The 23,150-nt window shown below is 40.1% G+C and overlaps 1 protein-coding gene across 31 annotated transcripts in view; it reads right to left on the bottom strand.

Moving 5' to 3' along the window:
- Nucleotides 1-23,150, bottom strand: part of LOC102071518 (poly(rC)-binding protein 3) — a 502,832-nt gene that overhangs the window by 64,615 nt on the left and 415,067 nt on the right. The gene's annotated exons all lie outside the window — the stretch shown is intronic.

Raw genomic sequence — 23,150 nt, 5'->3', positions numbered from 1 at the left:
GAGCCTAAACACTGATCCCTGCCAGCAACAGCGGATGACACATTATCAAAGACATCTGAATAACGAAGAGCCACTTGCTGTTGTAAATCTGGGCACTGTCTGACTTTGTTTTTGTCTATGACGCCCAGAGGTGGCTCAGTCCCTCAAAGGCCAAAGCTGAGCCTCAGCCCTAAGTGGAAGGAAGATTTTTCTTAATTCCTAATGACAAATTGCAGATTTCCAGTCATTTACAAAGCCATAAATATCCTAAAATGCTAATGAAAGCTGCAAGGGCTGGCTTTGAAGGGATAAACAAGCTGCATTATGAGTTTATTAATGCAAGGACATTTATCAGCACATACAAAAATGTGAGCAGGAAGGAATATTACAAAGGGCAGACAAATTCTGTAGTAGAACAGGCTTAGTGACTCCTTATTTAGTTTTGTCCTTCTCAGGCTTATCTTAGAGAGCATAAAACCCTTAGACATTATGCCTCTCAGTAACCATCCCTTTTTTGTTACCCATCCCCGTAACAACCCTATTAGCTTTGCATTTTCGGGCTTCCCAGATATTTACCTTGCACTATATATAAATAGGGCACTGGCTAATGAGCACTCCTATTATGTGTTTTGGAGCGGCAGGCTGCTCTGCCCTTACCAAGATTGCTCAGGCATGGGATTAGACAACTGGAAGGGCCTATGGGATCATTCTCCTAAAAACTCTGGAGGAAGTATCACCAACAACTCTGGAGGCTGTTTCACCATTTGATTAAGCTCTGTCCTAAGAGGCACTAAGCACTTTACTAGACCAAAGTGAAGCCCACATTGGCTGAACATGTTATGTGTGAGAGACATCAACAGCAGTTCTTAAAGGAAGAGCCCAAGAAAAGCGTGGAGAGATTGCTGATGGACTTGCTGAGCTGCCAGCAATCAGCAATTCTTGGCACCCTGGGAGTTTGCCTCCAGACCTGCATTTCCCATACCCATTGGTTGACAGTTTCATGAATTTGTTTAGCGCCTTCTTGAATCCATATATCTGGTCTCCAAAAGTGGTGGTCTCACACATTTAATATTAGTGTGGAAAAACGTTCTCCACTCTACATGGCTTAAATTTGCTCACTGATATTTCCCCTTGTTACACATTTTGCCCTTTGTGTGTTATCTGAAGACTGTCACATCAAGTCACTTCTCTGAAGCTGAAACTTCTCATTTCAGCCAGGGCCTGTGAGTGACCAAGCCACTCCTTATGTTTTTGCCCCTGGGAAACACACTGGAAGAGTTTTCTCTCAAGCCTCTACAGGAATAGTAGGGCCACAGAGAGCTCCTGTGCCTTCAGTGACTGCAAGAGTAAGTGGCAGACATGCCTAAGGAGAGATGAAAAGAAAGAGTGAGAAAGAGCAGCTTAAACTCCTCATTCCACCTTCCTGATTTCCCCTAACCCAGCACGGACTAAGAGTATTTAGTACCATGTCCTCCACCACCCAGATCACAGCTGCTGATATAAATCCATTTATTTCACATTTCTAGGCTTATCCCTTACACTATATATTCCCTATCACACTGGGGAAAGGGAAACAAGAAGCCAGGTGCCTGGGTGAAAAGGCAGAAAACAGAAGCAGCCTGGCCATGTCTCTGATGCACCATGAGTGCAAGAAGGCGACAGGAAAACGTTCCAAGGCAGATCTCAGGGAATGGCAGAGAAGGGTACCAGCTGTGCTCTACTTGTTTAAGATTAGACCAGGACTCAGGGGAAAACCTGCAACTGGATGACCATGACAGCCCGTTCTGAGAAGTTCAGAGTGTGGAGCAGAGGAGATGACTGCGGTTGTTCCCAGGCTGAGACAGGGAATGGTCTCATGCTGCTCTGGACCTGCTCCTTGCTGAGGCAAATGTCCTGGCTCTGACAGACCAGCATTTTCTGATCTGCCAAAGATAACCCAAGCAAACCCTAAGTGCCAAACAGGAGCACTTTGGTACATAAACAGCAGCCTAGACCTTGTCATTCTGCACTGTACGAGAGCAACACCGGCCCTTTGAGACCTCTAGAAACTGATGGCAGCTTTAGGGCAGGCTTGGAAGATTTCAAGAACAGCTGTGTTTCAAGTAGAAGCAAGGTATGTAAGACCTCTGTGGATCAAAATTCAGTGATGAAGGTACAGTTGTTTCTAATGAGATGTACTCCCATGTGGGAAAAATAATTCCAGACTAGAAATAGGTTTACAGATGCCATGGCCTCTTACTACTGGAATGCTGCAGCATCACTTTGGAAAAGAAAAATGGAAGAAAATCTTTACCCCAACAAGAAACCAATCTCCACCCAAGCCTGACCTTTTCCAGATAAAACCTGAAAAAAACCAGTAGTAAAGGCTAACACCTTTTGGGTTCTTTTCAAAAACCCAGAGATTAGAAATTAAATTCCACCACAAATATTGTTTAAAAAGCCACAGCTATATGATTTTATGAAGGATTTTGTCACTGTCCCTCCTCCCAACAAGCTTAAACTCTGGCACCTGGCACTGAGAATCAGAACAGATGTCTGGGGGAGGGCTGGGAGTGTGGGTGCCTGCAAGGAGTTAGGCAGCTGTGTGAGACACAAAAGGAATTAATTCAGAAAGGCAGTCTCACATGCTAAGGAAGAATATTTAAAAGCTACACATACACCACGAAGAGAGAAGACTTTTTACTATGCCAGGTCAATCACATCTGCCTCAGTTGTCCTGAGAGTGCAAGTATTCTGGGTAAAACATTTACAGCTTTACAAAGTAAACCTACAGCACTGTTAATGACCTGGGTGTTTTGGTTTTAAAGACAGATTAAAACAAAATATGTTGTTGTACTTCATTACTTTTAACTTTAAAGGAATTGATTTTTACTTTTAAAGCAATTTTTTTCTGCAGACAATGTTGCAAACGTGCTGATCTCTGTGTACATGCAGATGTCAGATCATCACATTCACAAGGAAGAGAATGGCTCCCTCCACAGAGCCTCCTACCAGACAGCGAGACATTCATGTATTTATAAACCTATGCTGTCATATACAAGTGCATTGTGAATATTTAATTGGTAAAATAATTTCCCTCTCCTTTGCAAAGTCAGCATTTTGAACAATTTACTGTGTTCCAGCCTTGGGTGTGCCTCTCTGTGAGTGAACACAGGCAGCTTTCCTTTCTCATGCTCTGTGCAGTGAGGTCCCATGGCTACCCTGGGGGCTGGGAGAACTGAGTCTCAGACTGAAAAAAAAAATGAATCAGTGTTCCACAGTTTTCCTGACACCAGAAGAAAGTCAGAGGACTCCACAGGTGAGCAGAGTGTGGCACAGCTAAATGTTAAGAGTGAGGGTATTTGCATTTTAGCCTGCCTTCAGCAGAGTGCTGGCAGTGACAGGAGGACAGCTGGACAAGATCCTCTTCCTGACCTTGGGACTCTGGACCAGAATGCACAAAGCCCAAGATCTGGGGCTCTGCAGCTCCAGGTAACAAGCAAAAATATCATGTCCACAGAACAAAGGAAAGTAGCTCACAACAGGTAGTTCCCAGCAAACTGCAGATCTTTACTTCCTTTGGGGCTTTTCCATTGTCCTGTGGACATTTCCATTGCTGTTTATCACTTAAAAAGCGAACATTTTTCTTCAGGTAGAAAAATACATCCAAATGCATTTTAAAAACCACAACCTTTTTAAAACTCCAACAAAATAGATGTGGAGTCATATGCAAATGCTTTTTATCTGTAAGCATATGCTTCTATACATTTTTAATATTAGCTATCTCAAGCTGGCACGTACCCACAGGTCCTACATGCTCAATATTTATTACACACAATTTTTTAACATGGCTTTTCTGTAATTGTGGGTAGATTAGGCGAATAAAACAACAAGCAGCTCAGCCGCACATTCATCGGACTACTACAAAACCCCAACACAGTTCTTGGGGGTTCCAGTGAATTAATAAAAGCTACAAGATGAACTATAAGCTGAAGGGCAGTGTCACAACCCCCACACACGCACACACATGGAGGTCAGAAATACTTGTGGCTGAGGGGATAGTGTGAGATGGCTGCCTGAAGCCTGAGACATGGAAAGCCAACCTCCTGACCCCCTTTCTTCCTACCCCTCAAGCCTGCTAATTCCCTCCAAGAAAATAAGCAGGCCATTGCAGAGAATATGGCTGCACAGTGCTTTATAAAATATATCCATGTTAAGGCAACCACTTCAGGCATGCAGGGTAGAAAGCAGCAGGCAGGGATGCCAAAGATGAATAAAATCAACATAGTACCAAGGTAGACATCAGGCAATTGATCTCTGAGTTTAAAGCCCAAATAAATTATTTGACTTCTGTGACTCTGCCAAGAGAGCTACTCATCTCAAAGATCCAGAGGGATGCAAGGGAGAAGCGAGAGAAAGAGAGTGTGCACAGGGTGAGGTGGGGTGGAGCTGTACAGTCACAGAGGCGTGCTGAAAGCAAAGAGATGCAGAGAGAAGGGAAGGAGAAAGGGAGAAATTTAGCTTCAGATAGCTGATACAGGGAACAGTGTGAGAAAAATCAATGTGGAAGCAAGAACCACCTGGAAATATTAAAGGAGGAAGCCTGCTCTGCTATGTTAAATCTTGATTTTACGGTTGTTAAATCTGAGCTGTTGGGAAAGAAGAAACTGGCCAGAGCACCCAGCACAGCATTCTCTGTGTTTGGGCCTCAAAATCTCTGGAACCTAATTATGATGTTTCATCACTATGAACTGAAAAATGCAGTCATGAAGAAAGCAAGGAAGAACTCACTGATAAAATTGAAAAAAATTCCAGCTGTTCTACTGGAAGAAAAAAAAAGGTAAAAGAATAGGGAAATGATAGTGACTGACATTCAGGAGACTCTACTTCTAATTCACATGAGGATGGTTAAACTCAGTCATATAGTTTCCATGTATCTGTAGGTTTAGAAAAAGATAACTTCTTTTTCTTAAAGGAAACATGAGAAAATCCAGTCTCTCACAGTAAACATGTGATTTTCACAATATAAGGAACTATCCCAAAGGAGGGGTAACTAGGCAGATAGCAAGCCATAGACACGAGGGCACGAAAAAGAAGAAAAAGTGTGAAGATGAACAAAGAGATTTATCATGACTTATGGAGAACTGAAAACTGGACAGAAACATGCCATTTATGAAGAAGTAGCTCAGAGTTTCATCTATTTAGCAAGAACTCAATAAAACTACCAAAAAAAAAAAAAAGAAAAAAAAGATAGCAAGAGTGAATAAAACAGAACAGAGAAAACTGAAGCACAGGAAATCATGAAAAGGCTGTAGCTCAGTCCTCTTGATCAGAAGACTTCAGGTGGAGAGAGACCTCCCAGGAATTGGAAGAAACACACTGCCAGGGATCACGATGAGAAGAAACAACCTGTGCTTTCAGCAGAGAACAGTTCTTTGGAGGCAGATTTATGCTACTGATATGATTTTAGTCTTTCATTTAAACTGGAGGGAATACAGGAGGGGATAAGGAACATAAGAAAATTGCCACAGGACAAGAACTGATGACATTATCAGCAGAGTTGACATATTTGGCCATACAGTAAGGCTTAAAATTAGGAATAAGTTTTCTGCCACAGACAGGTTGGTGCTATCAAACAAGGAGATGACTGCTTTGCTTACAAGCTCTTTGATAAGCTAGGCAGCTGTTATCTATGGCTTTTCACTTGAAACTAACATCTCTGGATGTCAAAGGACTAAACACTGTAATTACCCAAAAAAAAAACCAAGCAAAAGCAAACCACCTCATCCCCCCCACTGGCCAAAAACCAACAATCACAGCTACAGGTGAAATCCAGAGCAAAACCAGCTCAGCTGCAGTCGTCTTGATTTGTTTCAACTAATGTTTTTTCAAAAATTATTAAAAGAGATAATGATCTGACAATATTTACAGTCTCAGTTGGAGCAGAAGAAGACAACTGGATATTTGCTAAACATACACTTCTTCACTTTCTCTGTCAACTGAAGGATAAAGACATCCACTGTTACTAAACCATATTGTTATGAGGTTACTAAAAATGCTCAAAGGAAGCCCACAATAACATAACAGTAATAATAATGACAATTCTTCAAAGGATTTTTCTCCCAGTAATAACTACTTGCAAAAGGATAAATCAGGCTTTGGAGCATTCCAGTTTTGCACAGAAGCCTCACCAGGAGAACCTGATTAATGAACAATAGCTAAAGAAGCAGGTGCAGTATCAACCTTTCTACTTTATCTCTTCCATCTCCCAAATTACTAGAGAGGACTCTACACAAAGGAATAAGATTATACATTTTATTCACATCCTTATAATTTATATCCCCAAAATAGATTTAATGCTAATCTCTAACTTTTTCATGACGAGAACAAGATCTGCAGATCCTGGCTCCCTTAAATTGTTGCATCATGGCCCATCTTAAGTAGGGGGATAGTTGGTGTGAATCCAAAAACCAGAAATGAGAAAATTAATTACTTGTGTTACCAGAACAAAGCCTGCATGTGTCAGTTGGCACAATGGGTTTTTGCTAAAAAGGTAAAATAAGATAAAACAACAGCTCCAGAATGAAATTTAAACACTAGAGAGAAGAAGGATGAAGGAAATTCATAAATTACATGCTCAAGGAGATAACACATAATAAAAGTTAGCTGAATATGGGCTACTAAGATAGCAGTAGTTTAAGTACACAAACAGATACAGAAAATACATGTTTCTGGGGGTTTTTTTAAGTGGTAAAATATTAGCTGAAAAGTCAAAGGGGATTAAAGAGCAACACATTCTTCCACCAGCTAACAGCCACTAACAAAAAGCAGTCACACAGCTTAGCAGGGCCTGTGCTTTTACCAATTATTGTAAAAATCTCTTTATCTGTCATATGCTGAGCCACGTAGTTACTACAGATGGTTGGAAGTAGTGGTTTTGCCAAAGATGTGAAACTGATAAGGAAAGAACAGGATGAAAAAATAACAGGACAACTTTTATAGGCAATTGAAAGTATAAAAACTGGCAAGACTCCAGGCATGCTGCCTTTTGAATGTAATTTTATGAAGTATGTGGAGTGACAGTAGTTTTTCCTTGATATGTTTGATGATGTTTTGCCTGAGGAAGAACCTATCCTATCTATAGAAGAAGCTGCCTTGTGTTCTCCCTGAAGCTGCCTTTCTGCTCTCCCTAAAACAAAAAATGCCCTCACCCTGTACAACTGACATCTCATTTGCTGAAGATCACTGCATGTCAAATAATCTTTGAAGAGAACAGCAAAAGATTAGAGACTGATTTTTTTCTATTCTCAACTGATGAATGTTCAGCTACTGAACTTGATGTATATGAGTCCTGCTCTTAAAATGGACCACTCTTCCTCATGCTAGTCAATAAGCATGAGCTTTAGGCAATTACACTGGTTGTTCCCTTTTTGATTTATTAAAGGAAGTAAACAGCAACATATTTATTGACTCTTCTGCTAATAATGTTTTTTTGTAAAGCCTTTTGAATAAACAATAAGATGTTGTGGATTTGTTACAGGAAGAAAAATCATAGAAGCACAATAAAGACTATTGTCTTGTTCACAAATTTTCTACTATCAACATTTAGTGAAAAATTACTTATTTAACATAAATTAATGTCAAAATATTATTCTGTGTGTGAACAGACAGCTACACATTGCCAAAGTATTGAAAGTTATCCCATCAGAAAGCATCACATGCCAAACAGGTAATAAATAAATGCTATCAAATGTCTGGAAATGAAGTATCAAGAAATCTAGAAAAGCTACATAATGATATTCAGCAAATGCCAAACAGATCTGGGACCTGATGGAAGTAAATAATGGAAATAACACAGTAAAAAATGGAAAATACGGTGATTCTTTTGCCAAAGATATCTTCCATATTTCTAATTTTTCCCCTTCTTTCTGCAATTATTCCAGAAAGAACTACCCTGGCAGAAATGCAGAGAGCATCTTTACAATTCCCTATGAACTACAAGACAAGCAGCGGAGCGAGCATGCCAATACTTTGTACAAACCCAGCAGCCAACTAGTGCTTCTGCATCTGTGCAAAAGCCAGGCAGATAAAAGCTCCTGTAGATAGAAGCTGACATGCTGCATAATGCAACATAAATGCTTCCACGAGGAAGTTGTGGCAGCTCACTATAATTTACTCTGTACAAATATTCTCCAAAAGGATTTGAGGATGAGCAGGAGGACAGAGCAGAAGGTGCTTTCTTTCCTTTCCTAATGGCAGCAATGAAAGGAACTGTAAGCTTCATCACGAACCTGCCAGTTTGCAACATCAGGGAAGACAATTTATGCATATGGTAGACCAGTTATTCACCAGACTCTAAAGCTCTAATCGTAGCTTTAAGCATAAAATCAGCTTTAACTGCCACTTTATCCCGTGGCTCCAAACGCTCAAGTAAAGCACCACATTTCTCACACCTCTGGGACTGCTTGTTTCAAACAGAAATTTTGCCTTACTCGCTTATGTTTGACTAAGAAATAGTCACTCCATCTAACTTGGATTATTCATTCCATATGGTATGAGATAATAAATCTAATAAAGAAATGTACACGTAAGTCCCAGGGAAGGTACAAGTAGTACAAGTAGCCCAAGTGCTCTGTCCAGGCCAGAGTTGCTTACAAGAATGGCCTATCATATAAGAAGAGATTTTTGGTCCACACCTACTCCTGAAAAAAAAAAAAAATCTATGTTCTGATGACCTAAACATTGTAAATGTGTGGTATATTTGTTAAATAATCTCTGCCCTCTAAAGTCAAATGCATGATTCTGACATTTCCTCAATACATAATTGCATTCTGGAATAATGTTTAAATTTACCTTAATATAATTTAAAACAAATAAACCAACAGCTTTGCTTGTTGATTTAAAAATAAATCTACTTGTGAGAAGACAGTCAAGCCTACTTCCCATTCTTTAAAATGTATAAGAGAACAGAGAAATAGACACAGTCTATTTCCAATCTATTTAAAGTAAGATTTATGTACATACATGAAAAAAAAAAAAGAGACACGTTTCAACATAGTATGTATATACGTACAGAATATGGTTAAATAATGACAATCAAGTAAGGTATAATTTTTTACATGACAGATGTGGACAAATTTTAAAACATTATGCACCACATTGCTGGGGTGTAATCTAATAAACAAATATTAAGAACAGAATGATTTTTATATGAGGTTCTTATCTTCAATAAAAACAGTCTCACAGACATAGAGATCTGTAATTTTCTTTGCCAGTACATATAGGAGTAAGGACAGCTTCTTATTGATCAAAGGAAAAAATTCCCCAAACCACAAGAATAGTTAAGGAAATACAGAAGCTTCTTTAATAGGAAACATTAACCCATCAAGTATGTTCCCACTGGGCACAGAACAAACAATTTCAATATATTTGCAGTTTTATATTTCCATTGGTGTTGAAATTATATCTGTCCTAGAATATATCTTTGTCCAACTTATTTGTAAATTAAATGCTTTCAAGACATATCTGGTTTGACAAAGTCAATTGTTTCACTCAAACCACAAATATGGCTGTTGGTCAGTGAAATGAGGCTAATAATAATGATGATACATTTAACTTCATTAAACATAAAAATATTACATACTGATATAACCGAACCTCTGACACAAACAAACAAAAATATCACTTCTGTCATCACCTTCATGATGTTATTTACAAGGCTGTGATTCGAAAAGCCATTCAAGCTTCCCAAATGAATAAAAGAAATACTTATTTAAAGTAAGGGAAACTCACACAGCCTCTCAGAAAGGGAAGAGGATGAGCTCCAATCCTTCAGTTGCAAGGGGATGGGTACCAGCCTCTGGAGTGTGTCAGGCTCCCTCCTGGGATGCCACACTTGAGGCAAAGAGGGAATTGTTTTAGACATCAGTCCAACAGCAGCACAGCTGTAACAGCTGCAAATACGAGAGCTGCAAAGACTTCCATCGTTCATGGGGATAAAAGAGGAAGACAAAAAGCAATGTTGCAATGTCCTGCCGAGGCACTGGAATTGTTGCCTTCAAAAGCCACAACCTGAATATTTAAGTTCTCAGCCACTGATTGTTAGTGAAAACATACAGCATTACAGATTTCATGTGAAATTAATGACTATGGAGTAGGTAAGAAAATTCAGTAAGTTCCAGAGCCCCATCTGAAAAAAGATTTAACAAAAAACCCCCCACCCAATCAAAAACCCCAAAACTCAGCCCTCAATAAATGACTCTTTTATGGGCAGTCAATACTCAGACTAAAGAGCCAAACACATCTCAAGATTTAAGCCACTTAAATCAATATTTCTGTCACTGATTTAAACCAGGAGAATCTTTAAAGCTCAAAAGCCAGTCTAAGTAATGAAGCATTCAAAACCAAAGAAAAACATAAAATAGTTTATAAGTGACTTAAAAGTGCCAGTTGTAAAGTGAGCCACTATATCTTGCCCTAGCACTGCATTTGGCCCTAGCCATCCATTTGTTACTTCTGTGGAACCTTCAGAAAGCAAAGAGCCTCTTTTTGAAGAAACAACTCATTTTTTCACCAAGCTGCTCAGGTGAAACAATGCTTCATGAAATGTCTGTCATTTTGTCCAACCTTCAGTCTCTTTCTGTACAAACACATGCATACACATGTACCTGCATATATGTCCATGAATGTAAACAAGCCTCCCCAACACTTTCAACATTTTGAAGAGTTAACAGGGATGTCAAAGTGTCAGGTTCACACAAGTTTCATTGAGACACAGGCTAGGAAGGTGCAAGGTCATGGTTCCACTGCAGGCTACTGGGAGCTTCTTCTCTCAGCAACAGCCTTGAGTGAGCAAAGTGGAAGGAGGGGACTCTGAAAATGAACTAATACAATAACTTTAAAAGCTCCCAGATTCAGAGAAATTACCAACAAGAGGTGCTTTAAGCAGACACAGGACACACATTCCTTTTTTTTTTCTCACAGCTGCTCCAGTAGCTTTGTGGCTCATACACACTCCTGCTACCTTTAACAGATTTTCATCAATATTGCCAGTTGTGTCATTTAGTGCTCTACTTTCTTTAAGAAAACAAGACAGGACCTTTGCTAATGTGAATGATTTTATGGTGCCCCTACCTTCCCACCTTTGGCTTGGGACCACAAAGTGATCCATTAGCTCATTCAAAAGAAAAAAAGTAAAGGTCAAGAGAAGATAATTGCTGACTTATTGCAGAAATGCCAGATATATACTGTGGATTTACACCCAGGAGTAGGTTACTAATAAATAAATAAATTAACAACCAACCAAAAATAAAATAAAATAATAAAAAGCATTACTAAAGTTTTGGTACTGTCTACATCAATAACTAGAAGAAGGAATTACCATCACATCAATGACTGTCACTTGGACGGAGTGCAGACACTAAAAAGAGAAGAGCTCAAATAGGAGCAGAAAGATAATAATCCGAAAAGTAACACAGTGGAAAAAAAGTGACAATAAATCTACAATACAAGCAATAATACAAATACAACAACTGAGAAACCCAGTTCTTAAAAATAAGTCACATCTGGAAAGCCCTGATGATACAAAAGACCCGGGGATGACCCAGGCTACAAATTAAAGATCTAAAACTTGTACTTTGAAGCAGGGGAGTAGGAAGCATCTATGTTCTTACAACCAACTCCAATTTTATATTTGCACAGGACAATCCACAACCCAAAAACCCTCAATCCAATGCAATCCAAAAACACAAACAAAAGAAAAAAGAAAATGAAAAAAGAAAAAGGAGTTCATTAACAGGAGAAAAGAAAAAAAACCTACTTACTAAAACTGATAGAAAGATGGAGGTGGATCCTAGCTACTGTTCAGTCTAATGTAAAGGAAACAGGGGCAAATGAACCCATGAAATCTTATTAATCTCCAGTCTCCAAGACTTAGTACATTTTCTGCTTCTTTTTCATTTCTACTAGAGCACTGGAATTATTTTTATTGAAGCTGGGGAGGGATATTTTAGAAATTTTTTTACTATTATTTAGTTAATAAGCAAGTAAACTTGGTAAGAGGAAAAGGAGGTCATATAGTATTCAAAGAGATACAATACTTGTTTTCTTTTTTCCCCTCCAGTGCTCTGCATTGAAATCTGAAAAGCCTGTTTCAGATTCTGCACGTTGCTATTGCACACGTAATAATAGGACACACTGGCCTTTGATACAATTCTCTTCAGGGAACAAAAGCTTCCTTTGGCACAACTACAGCCACTGCTTGTTGTAGGTTACACATGTCTTTCCAGTCAAGCATGATTAATAACTGTTAAAAAAAATGCTCATGACCCATGGCAAGTATTCTTTCAACTATAATACCAGCATTATGGGCTCTGAATCTCAGTAATTTTAAAATGTGCTTCTACAATGGAACTATAATTTAATTACTTTTTCTGCAGCCTGTTCCATTTTGTTTCATCACTTTGATTGCACCATGCACTTGGCAGCTTATAGAAGACTGCATCTGCCTCCAGGATTATTTCACTGGGCTCTTTCGACATCTGTTTCTGAAAATGACTTTATTTGCAGTGGCATAAAGAATAATCAGAGACTTGTTTAATCCAGATAAATTGGAAAAGAGAGAGACACAGAGTCGGAGTTGGAGACAGGGAAGAGACCAGGGAAAAAGAGAAAGCAGATCTATGCTGCATGCTGCAGAAGACATCAAAATAATCTCTCCTCTTCCTGTGCTTCTGCAAATGTTGTTATCTGATGGATGATATGATACATGAAAAGATGAGTCACTAAATCAGTTCCTTTTAATGTTTGGGGGGAGCTCATAGATGCAATACATTCTAGCTAAAGCTTCGTGCTGTGTTTGATCAGTTTAATAAAATTTTCATGAATTACATTTGCAACCTCATCCACTGAGAATCACAATGCAGTCTGAAATGATCCATAGCAGTTGACAAAGTCCTTGTAATAAATGAGCTAAATCCAGGCTCCAGCCTGACCTGACATCCTTCCAAAGGCAGCCACAGCCAACACCTGTTGCCGGGCGCCACTGCACAGCTATGGGCCGAGCACACAGCTCAGCGTAACTTCCCAAATATCAGCACTCGTGAACTGGGTCACCTGTGTATCAGATGACCAAGTTCAAGGCATCTGAAACATGCCCATGCCTGCCTGAGCTTTGATTCAACACAATGGAAACCAGCACTGTTGACTCCTGTTTACTTTTGCATTATAGATGGATTTGTTAACCCACAAACCATTTAAAGCAGTTAAAGACGTGCCCTCTAAAAGATCACAGGTGTTGGCTAGGTTTTATTTCAGTTTTTGGTTCTCTTTGCCTGTTTTTTTGTGGAAGGTGAACATGTACTTGTCAAGACACATCCACTGCTTCCCTAAGAATGCTGCAGGAAGGCAGCTCTGGCAACAGAAGCAGACAGCAAGGCTTTAGGGACAAAGCCCACTAAAATTCTAAGTGCTAGAGTGCTAGACCATAAGGATAACAAGCAGAACAATTCCTAGCATTGTCTTACTTTTGAGAGTTTCAAATCTTGTCTGTGTTATGCTCCATTCTTTTTGGAGATTTTTTGGTTATTTGCTGGCCTTCGGGGCTATATAGCTGCAGCAAGCACATCAGAAATTAACTGGTTTGGACACATATATTTCCTAGGAATTACTTTAAGACAGCTCCAAGAGAGGCCCTGCTGTTCTCAGGAAGACAATGAAGCAAAATCATCATCCCCAGAAGTAACAGGTATCACGCAAACACACAATAGCTGGACATGCTGTTAAGTGGTGGCCATGCTCTTTGCTGTTGTCCCTTTGAGAAGGTCACAAAAGGAAAAGACAAAAAATGCCTCCTTTTTTGTATTGCACTGCCTCGCCTTTCCTCAGCAAAATACAACAGGTAAGCTAAGGACATGAAAAAAATCACAGTTTCCACATTGTTGATCTACTTACAGGCAACACAGGAAGCAAAACTCCTCTGGCAACCAGTGTGCTAGTAACTTGGCAAGCTTGACAATCTGCATTTGGAAACCTGGTTATTTTCATAAAAGACATAATCCCCACAGTAAACAACTCAAACTTTTGGAAGGAAACAGACCAAACCAAAAATTTGCAGTTAGCAAAAATGAAAAGAATCGTAAGTGTATTTTGCTGATGAATTACTTGAAACCCAGTAGAACAAGATTCTCTCTGCTCCTTCTTAACCAAGGTCCCCCATTCTCTCTGATGTCTGAGGATGAGGTGAAGATTTGATAGAGTATATTACCTATTCATAGAAGTTTTGTAATCAGCTAATCAGGTAGGGAAGCTGCCCTGAAGAGAGATATGTTCCAGTGACATGCTGCGAAAGTCCTATTAAGAGACTATTAACAATTATTCTTATTTTTACTTTTTAATTTAGACAAATTTAATTCCTCCCCTCATTTTCCATCTCATAACTTTTGGCTGTAACACAGCAGTTGCACAGGGCCAGTAGCCATGCAAAGAAATTACTCATTGCTTTTCTAGAGCTTCAGTGTAAAATGTACACAGAATAAGAGACAGAGAGTCCGACAAGACTTTGTTGTCTTGCCAGTATTACCAAAGAACAAAAGCCATCATGCTTAATTAGCAATTCTCCCTAAAGAATTTGTAAGGATGTACTGTTTAACAGCCAAGGTGAAAACTGGTTTTCCTCTGAAGCACCAGATAGTGACCACTCCTGGACAATGAGCAGATGCCTGTGCTGTGCTGCTGGTCAGATGTGGCTCAGCAGCAACTCTTCCATAAAAAAATGCTCTTAAGGACAAGGTAAGTGTTTGAACACTTAGCTTAGCCACATGAACTGGGAATGAAGCTTTCAAACCACTGGCAGCAACTGAAGAGAGAGAAGCCAACACACTCCCTTAAGCAGTTTATAAGGTCAGGGTCAAGTCAGGACAGGGCAGCATGGGGGCAAGTGGCTCTTTATCAGGTTACTTAAGAGAACAATAGAGGTGTCAGCTTGTTGCATGTGGTGATGCCAGTCTGCCCTCTTAAATCAAATTTTTGAGGAGGTAGAACTTTAGTTTTGAGCAAATTTGAATAACCAGCTTGGAAAAAGTGGAAATTCAGTGGAAATTGGTTTGGGTCTTATCACGTGACTAACAGTCCTCACCTGGGAAGAGTTCTCCTCCTGTGACCAGAGGTTCCTATCCAGAGCACTTGAGACCTATCTCAGGGAGTGGCAGGAAGAACAGCTCATGCTCTAAGACATTTCCACTGAACTCCAGGAACAAGAGGAATTCTGTTTATGCAGAAGCACAGCCTGCCTTTAACCCACCAATCCTGTCTTAGGCAGGGCACAGAAGCGATTTTTTAAAGACACCACAAAGGCTTCACTATAACATGGAACAGCTTCTCCAAGAGTGAAATCTTTGTGCGGCAGCAGAAACAGCAGAGACGCCTCCTGAGCGTCTTGATACTGGCAGGTCTTTAGCTACTTAGCTGACTGTAAAATGGAGTGATTGAGGCTCCTAATTTCAAGCACATAAAGGACCTTGGAGCCTGCCCAGTGCAGACACAGACATGAAATCTAGCTGTCATGAAACAAAATGTTGTAGTCATTCTGTCAAGACAGACAGAAAATGTTCAGTCATTCTATCCTATGTCTAGGACAGTTACCTCCCAGCAGCTGCCCACACACACTGCCCAAGGTTCTCTGGAATCAACTAGGTACACCCAACAATGCATCAGAAGAGCTGCTTCATGTTATTGCTCTTAGGTCAGCACCAAAGGAGGGCCTCTCTACAGGATACCAACTATTCCTCATCCCTTCCCCCTTGACATGCTCTATCAAAATTAACCAGTTTTTTGGTGGCATTTAAGAAAATCTACTTAAAACTGCTTTCTGATGCAATGGATTTTCATCTACAAGGATCTTACTTGTACCTCCTTGAAGTGAAATCATTTAAAAGTGATTGAAATGAAAATGGACCCTGTTTGTCAGAGGCAGACCTAGTTTCTGTCTGTGGCTATTCTTCAGCTCAGGAAAGGAGAAGTTATAAGATACAAAAGGAAAATGATCTGTGTGGGAGACTTCACTGTGCTCTGCTTAATTAGCTGATGTTCAATATGAGAAACACGGCAGTGTGCACCCTCATGTCCACATATGTGCTTGTAGAACCAATGTGAACTGGCAACAGGGTGGATGTATCTTCTATAAATTGGAATATGGCACCAAAACATAGCCAAGAGGAACTAGTCTGCATTACTTTATAACACAAATCACGATTTTCCCAGACTGCAACAGCCCCAAGCAGATCATCTAAGTTTTCAATTGCTTCCGTAAAGTGGAAGCTCTGTCTTTGCAACAGCATTCAGTCACGCTATCTAGAGAGTCTTCCCAGACTGTAGTGTAATGTAAAATCAAGATAATTGAGAGATCAGCCATGCAATACACATATACATATATATCTGCTCATTCTGACAGAGTCCTACACGCATAAAACTGCTTGTGTCAGCCCCAACACTCCTCCAGCGCTCAGAGATATTATTCTGATCACATAAAATGCAGCAGCAACCACTATTTCCTCACACAGTCATTCTATACACAAATGTCAGATTATGTATTGTTCTTCCCAATGCAAATGTCAGTTTGGATCGGCCATAGGCTGCAGACGTGCTCCAGATTATTCTGGGTCCCCTATGGAGCTGAGGCACAAATTCTCAGCACCTCACAGGATGAAAAGCCTTTGCCACAGAGACAGGCAAGGGTACACGTGTCTCGCCTTTCTGCCATGGAAGAGGCACAAATAAAATATTAAGCCCATGCACTTTTGACCCCTAAACTACAGCACCAAACAAAAGCAGGGCAGCACTACTGCAGAAGCACAGTTTCTGTGGATATATAAAATTAATGATCAAGCTTCCCTTATCTGTGAGCACAAGTGAGTGCAGACTGAGAGGTCACAGGGATGGCTTTTCTGGGCACAAACTGGATCTTTCAGGAGGATATCAGGCATCTAAAAACCATGTAAAGGAGAACAGCACAACACTTGGTGGCTGACTTCTACAGAGAAACACTCTTTTACAGTTTCTACAGCAACCTGTTGATAACGAAAGGCTGATGGTAGATGTCTGTGAAATAAGAGGGTGAAAACCAAGGCAATATAGGAAAGAATATATCAGAGATACCTGATGTGCTAATTGTTCCTTCTGTTTCCCTTGATTTCCCTGTGTTCTAAATGGGAAAGGTGGTGAGCCAGTCTGAAGGATTTACTGGGCTTTTCTGATAGCCTCCACAAGGCTCTACTTCACAATTTCTCATTGTGACATACTTGGTAAATGGCAAAATTGAAGAAAAACTATGTAGACAGTCTGGAGATGTTGAACCTAATAATTTTAATAATTTTCTGTGTTTCTTGGACAAATACAAAAACCCTGTTTTTTTTCTGAAGTCTGAGAGGCATAAATTCTGTTGAACCATTAGGACCTTGGAAAAGAATTACACAGATAGTTTGTTGTTATGGCTAGCTAAACAAAAACCCCCAAAACCTCCAAAATCACATCACTGCCTCCCAGAGTATTTCTTCAAGGATATAGTTTTAAAGCCTGAGGCACCATACTTTATATGAGGTGGGTATTTGTTAATAGAGGGATATCTGTGATGACATCCCCAAGCCCCAGGCAAACTCTCCTCACTCTGAGCCATGCTGCCTGCCTTCTTCCCTGCTCTAGGACTGTGCCAGCTAGTTCAAGGGGCTCAAAGCCAAATATTCCCAATTTCTGCAAGGTGCTTTGCTAAGAATTCATAAAGGAAAATCTAGTCTAAAAGTCCTGTTTCTGTTACCTAAAAATATGTCAAATATCAGTTGCAGCTGAAAACCAGTGGAAGCCAGTTTTTCAAGGAGTACAGACAACCAAGATAATTGCAATACTGAAATGTTACTGTACTCTTAATAGTAATAGCAAAAATAATAGCAAAACAACAGAGAAATGCAAAGCTGACTAAATACTTCAGAAGCAGTGCTTTTCAGGTCATGCAAACACATAATCCAAGTGCTTTTATTCTCTGAATCACAGAAGCTGATGTAGAGGAATATTTACAGCTTCCATGCTCTCCTCCCTCCCCCATACACCCCCTCACATCACTCCCCTGTTGCTTGTTGACATCCCGGCACTTCTGAAAATTACTGCTTTGCCATCTAACTTTTGGAAGTAAATGCAAAACTCAGTGGATCTTACCTCCTCCTTACCAATGGACTATTAACACAATCTAGCTGGTTTGACTTTTAAGTGCAGGCTGAATACAGTAACAGCTGCATTCTTTCAGAAAATGAGATCCACGGTTATTAATTTTGTCACCAGTGTCATCAGACCAGTTTCTTACTTGTGGCTATGAAATTCCTTTCAGATGACATACTTAAAAAAAAAAATTAGGAATCCATGTAGTGGAGGATAAAATGACTCACATATTCTAGGAAAATATAGGCTTGTAACTGAGACATGTAGGTTTGGCTTGAAGCAAATTTGTGCACAGCCTATTACAAAAGGCATCTTGTTGGTCTCTCCCTTAAGTAACTGAGACAGGATGCTTGCAAGATTTTCATGAAAACAGCTCTTTCATGGAAAACTGAGTTATTCTATTGCTGTTTCCTTTATAATTTTAAACAAGAGTCTTATTTTTTGCATGAAGGACATTCCAAATCCCACTTTCCAATTTTAATCACAAAGTAGTTTTGCAGCATGTATTAGAATAACAATGGCTCTTCCCAGAGAGACGTGTTTGCTGGATGAAGCAGCAGCTAGCAAATATCATGTAGCTGGTAGAGTACCAAAGCAGGAACCCATGGCTATGCTCTCTCCCCTTCCTCTTTTCAGATCTTGCCCAGAGCATTTAAATGTGAGCTTTGAGGGAAAAGTCCCTTTCCTTGGCCTGTTCTCCCCTTGCTTGAATGCACTTCCCTGGACTGTGAGAGGAATGAATTGTGTCTCCATGTGGAAGAGGGCCACTGTCCCCTGTCCCTTCACCCCACAGCTAGCAATGACTGAAGACAGGCACAAAGCCCTGTACATTACAGAAAAAGGCAGAGTTACCCTGCAGCCCAGGTTCAGATGGACAAATGCCCATGCCTGGTGTTTCCTCTGCTGGCTGCAGCCAGAACATACAGAGACCAGTCCAAGCTCTCAGGTGCAGCTGAAGTCACCAACCAGCTATGCCATTTCCTACACTGATGCTGTGCCCCAGATCCTGCAGGAATTCTGGCCAAGCCCAGGCCTGCTATTCAGACCTATACATCCTATCATTGCCACCTCAAGAGTCAAAAACTAACAGCCCTGTGCTGCAAATTCTGCAGCCAATGAAGACAGTACCATTCCACAGACCATCTGGGGACTTACCCAGCTCAGACCAAGGGCACCAAGGCCTCCACAGCTACACAGAATCAAAGCAAATGGAAACTACATACTACTGCCTTCTAGCAAGGGTTAACTAGATCAATACTGCAGGTTTCTGCCAGCATGGGCTATGGAGGGACAGGAGTATGCAGCTCCTGGGTGCTAAAGCTCTGCCAATGCAACCTTCCAGGCCAATATATGGCCAGAGCCACATACCAACCAGAAGGAGTTCACTGTGCTTACTGTGTACAAGCTATAATGTGTTCACTTGATATTCAAAGCTGTAAACACAGCAGGTGCCCTTAGTTTCACTGTGACTGGAAGTATACAGAACTAGGTCTTATCCTTGTAATATTACCTTGAACTCTGCAAGGTGAGCAGCCATTTACATCTTTAGTAGATTAAAAGTGCTGGCTTCATTTGAGTTTGTTTTTCAAATAAATTTAATTTTGAGGATTCTGTGTCCTTTTTGTTCTTGGTATGTAAAAAGCTAATCCACTTATTTTCGTACACATCCCTGCTTTAAGGGGCTTTATTTTGACACAAAAGTGTTGCACATTTTTTGTGACAAGAGTTACAATTTATCATATATTGGCACCAAAGAAGATTAATCCAAAACCTTGCAATTCTGGAGAAGTTAAAGGATCACTGTGAACAATGGATCTAGATCAACCACTGCTTGTCAGCAGTTACACAAACAACATGTTTTTGTCCTGTTGGTAAATTGTAAAGAAAATGAACTTTTTCCAAGTGTGTTTGCCATTCTCTGGCACACTGGGTTTGATTTATCTAGCTCCAGGTTTATCCTGAACTGTTCACAGTGAGTAACAAACTGACTGGACAACATACAGCATCTGGCATTCAAAGATGGCTGTGTGTGCACCCAACTTGATGGTTTATCCCATCATAGGGCAATCTGGCTTGAATTAACATTACAAAACAGTATCAATCAGTTTAATACAACCTGGTTTATATGTACCTGAGGCACTGAGAGATCAAAATAAAAAATTTCTAATTTAACAGTTTGTTTAGAATTTGCTGGTTTCAAACTGTGGCTTCATGCATAATGTAATTACCTTACTAAACACTGATAACTCTTTAAATGTGGCCATGAAGCTGAATTAAAATTTCCATAGCCACAGAATAAAAAATAATTTCAAATTAATCAAACATTCCCCCTATAAATATATACATTCATTCTCTCTCTCTATAATATATATATATATATATATATATATTTAAAAACTGTAAGTGACCCTGAGCCACTTCCAGCTCAGACTCCCAATCTCCTGGTGCCAGACCAGGCAAGTCCACGTGCACATTGTACATCCTTATCTCCTGTACACATGCTATTACTTTCACATCCTCAGCAGACCCCTTCCATAACCTGACAGACAACAAGGAATATTTCATTACAAGAAACTGCTTTGTTTCTGTATACTATTTGGGAAGTGATAGATAATGGGTTTTTTTCTGACAATTCCCCTTTCTCTTTCATTAGAAAACTGCTAAAAAGGTGCTGTCACATCAGAACAGTGGCACTGCACACCTTCACCCTGCAAAAATGAAAGCAGAGATACAGAAACGTCATGTGATGACAAATGTAGTTTTAAGAAGTCTTCACACTTTTTCCCTTCTTTTTCTGCTTCTTTCATGCAATCCTCCATCCCTTCAGTCATACTGATGCAACCATACACTATACAAACAAACTGTACTAACAAAACTGTACTGAAGTGAGAAAAGAAGATTAGAAAACCAAACCAAAAAATAAACACAAAGTCTGAGTCTGGTTTGTAGGACAACCCTACAATTAATCATCCAGCACATTAATCACCCACAGTGGAAGTGGGTGAAAAACAGTGCAAAAATGGTGCCTTATTAAAATAGATTTGCTGGCTGAGAAAACACTGGTGTAACTGCACTTGTCTATACAGATTGGATGGTAGTGAAGAATCAGATGGTACATTTTTCCCCTAGTCATTTGGCCCATTTCTAGCTGGCCAGGGTTAAAATTTTCTGCTGTTTTCCTGTGACCACACAACAGCTTGCTATCTGTTTGTAATTCCTTGCTGGTTCTGAATCATGCTGACCCCCTCCATGAATGGAGGAGGACATTCTGGAGCTGAATGTCTCAGCAATGTGCCATGACCTGCCTTTCTGCTGGCAAAGCAAGGAGTGGTCATTTCTTACCACTGCCACCTTCATCACTCTTAGAGCTGCAGTGATCACCATTAAGCCAATTGGAAAGATCCATCAAATCGCAAGGCTAAATTAACCTGCAGATTTTCTTCAGCAATTCACACATCAAAACATAGGTGTGATCTCTTTTCTTTTAAAAAGAGCAGTATACATTGTTTTCCAGTAAGCTGTGACAGCTAAATGAACAATATGGGCTGAAAAGTCAAGAAAAGAAAAACATATTTACAGTGCCTTCTTATATATTAATTACAGCTCTCTAAGAAAATGAAAGCTTTATTGCAAACACATTTTGATTACTGAATGAAAATATTCTTTCACATTTCAAAAATGTTTCAAGATCCCCAGGAAGAAGACAAAGTGTAAACCTTACTGTTAAAATTACCACCTGCTCATCCTTAGAGAAATGGTACACAAAATGCTTATAGTGAATTTTAATGCAGTAGAAATGCCAACACTATTTCTCCAAGACAACTTTTTTTCCCTATTTTAGAAAAGCACTTGGACCCAGATGTTACCAGGTGAAATTCAGCAGCAGATGTCCTATCAAAGGCATGCCAAGTAACTTGAATTTATTTTAGTGATCTGCTGGCACTCCAGTGTAAATGGCTCAGTGTTATTAACTGAATTCTCCTGGCTCACCAGGAATGGATTTAAACCCGTTTTTGTCCTGCAGAAAGAACCACACAAGAGTAATCTGATCAGTTTAGACGCTCCTGGAATGAATAAAGATGATACTTACATTGAAGTGTGTGGCAAGGAACAAGTACCAGCAGCAGGTTTCCTGCTTTTCCCAAAGACGCAAAAGCAAACTTTACCACCCTGTTTCTATGCCAGTATCCCAGCACGTCTTTGCACAGCCATCTTACTCCGACAATTTTGCTAATGTGATTTTTAGAAATGGGTTGAAATCAAGACCTGAACTGGGAATGTCAAACTCGGAAATGTTGCTTCTTCCTAACTCTGCTGACAATTAGAAGTATTTCCACCAAAGCCCAACTGGGAATGTCAAACTCGGAAATGTTGCTTCTTCCTAACTCTGCTGACAATTAGAAGTATTTCCACCAAAGCCCAACAGAAAGATTTAAGCTTCAAACCCGGGCCTTAACTTTATTTCTGTTTTTATTCTCCATCAAACAATATAATTACCAGGATTATATTTTAATAATTTTCAGTGCCTTTCCCATTGCAAATAAGGCTCTGCAAAATGTTTGTTAGTTCCTCACTAAGCATTGCGAGATCAGGAACGGAGCGTTACTATGGCCAGTTGGAGAGCACATGCCAGTGACCACAAAACCACAAAGATTGGAGCAGCTAAGGATTGCATGCTCCTAACATCTCCCAGTGGTCCTGCTGTCCTCAGCAGCCCTCTGATCCAGCCTCATGGCCCACATCCTGCCCACTCAAACAAAACCTGCATTGACACTTCTTTCTGGCTCGTGGCTCCAAACTTTCCCGCGCTGCCTTCGGCAGGCACGGTAGCCTGGTGGCCTTCTGCCAACACTACCTCTGGACCAACATGAATTTTTCCACATCTTCAAACCTGGACAGACACTGCCTCTCCCTGCACAACAAACCAGAGAATGATCATTATCCACCACTAGCTTGCACCCTCCAGACTTGGGACAACAAAACATCCAAAG

Source organism: Zonotrichia albicollis, chromosome 1, assembly GCF_047830755.1.
Source record: "Zonotrichia albicollis isolate bZonAlb1 chromosome 1, bZonAlb1.hap1, whole genome shotgun sequence".
Classification (NCBI taxonomy): domain Eukaryota; kingdom Metazoa; phylum Chordata; class Aves; order Passeriformes; family Passerellidae; genus Zonotrichia; species Zonotrichia albicollis.
This window is presented reverse-complemented; position numbering and strand designations above follow the sequence as displayed.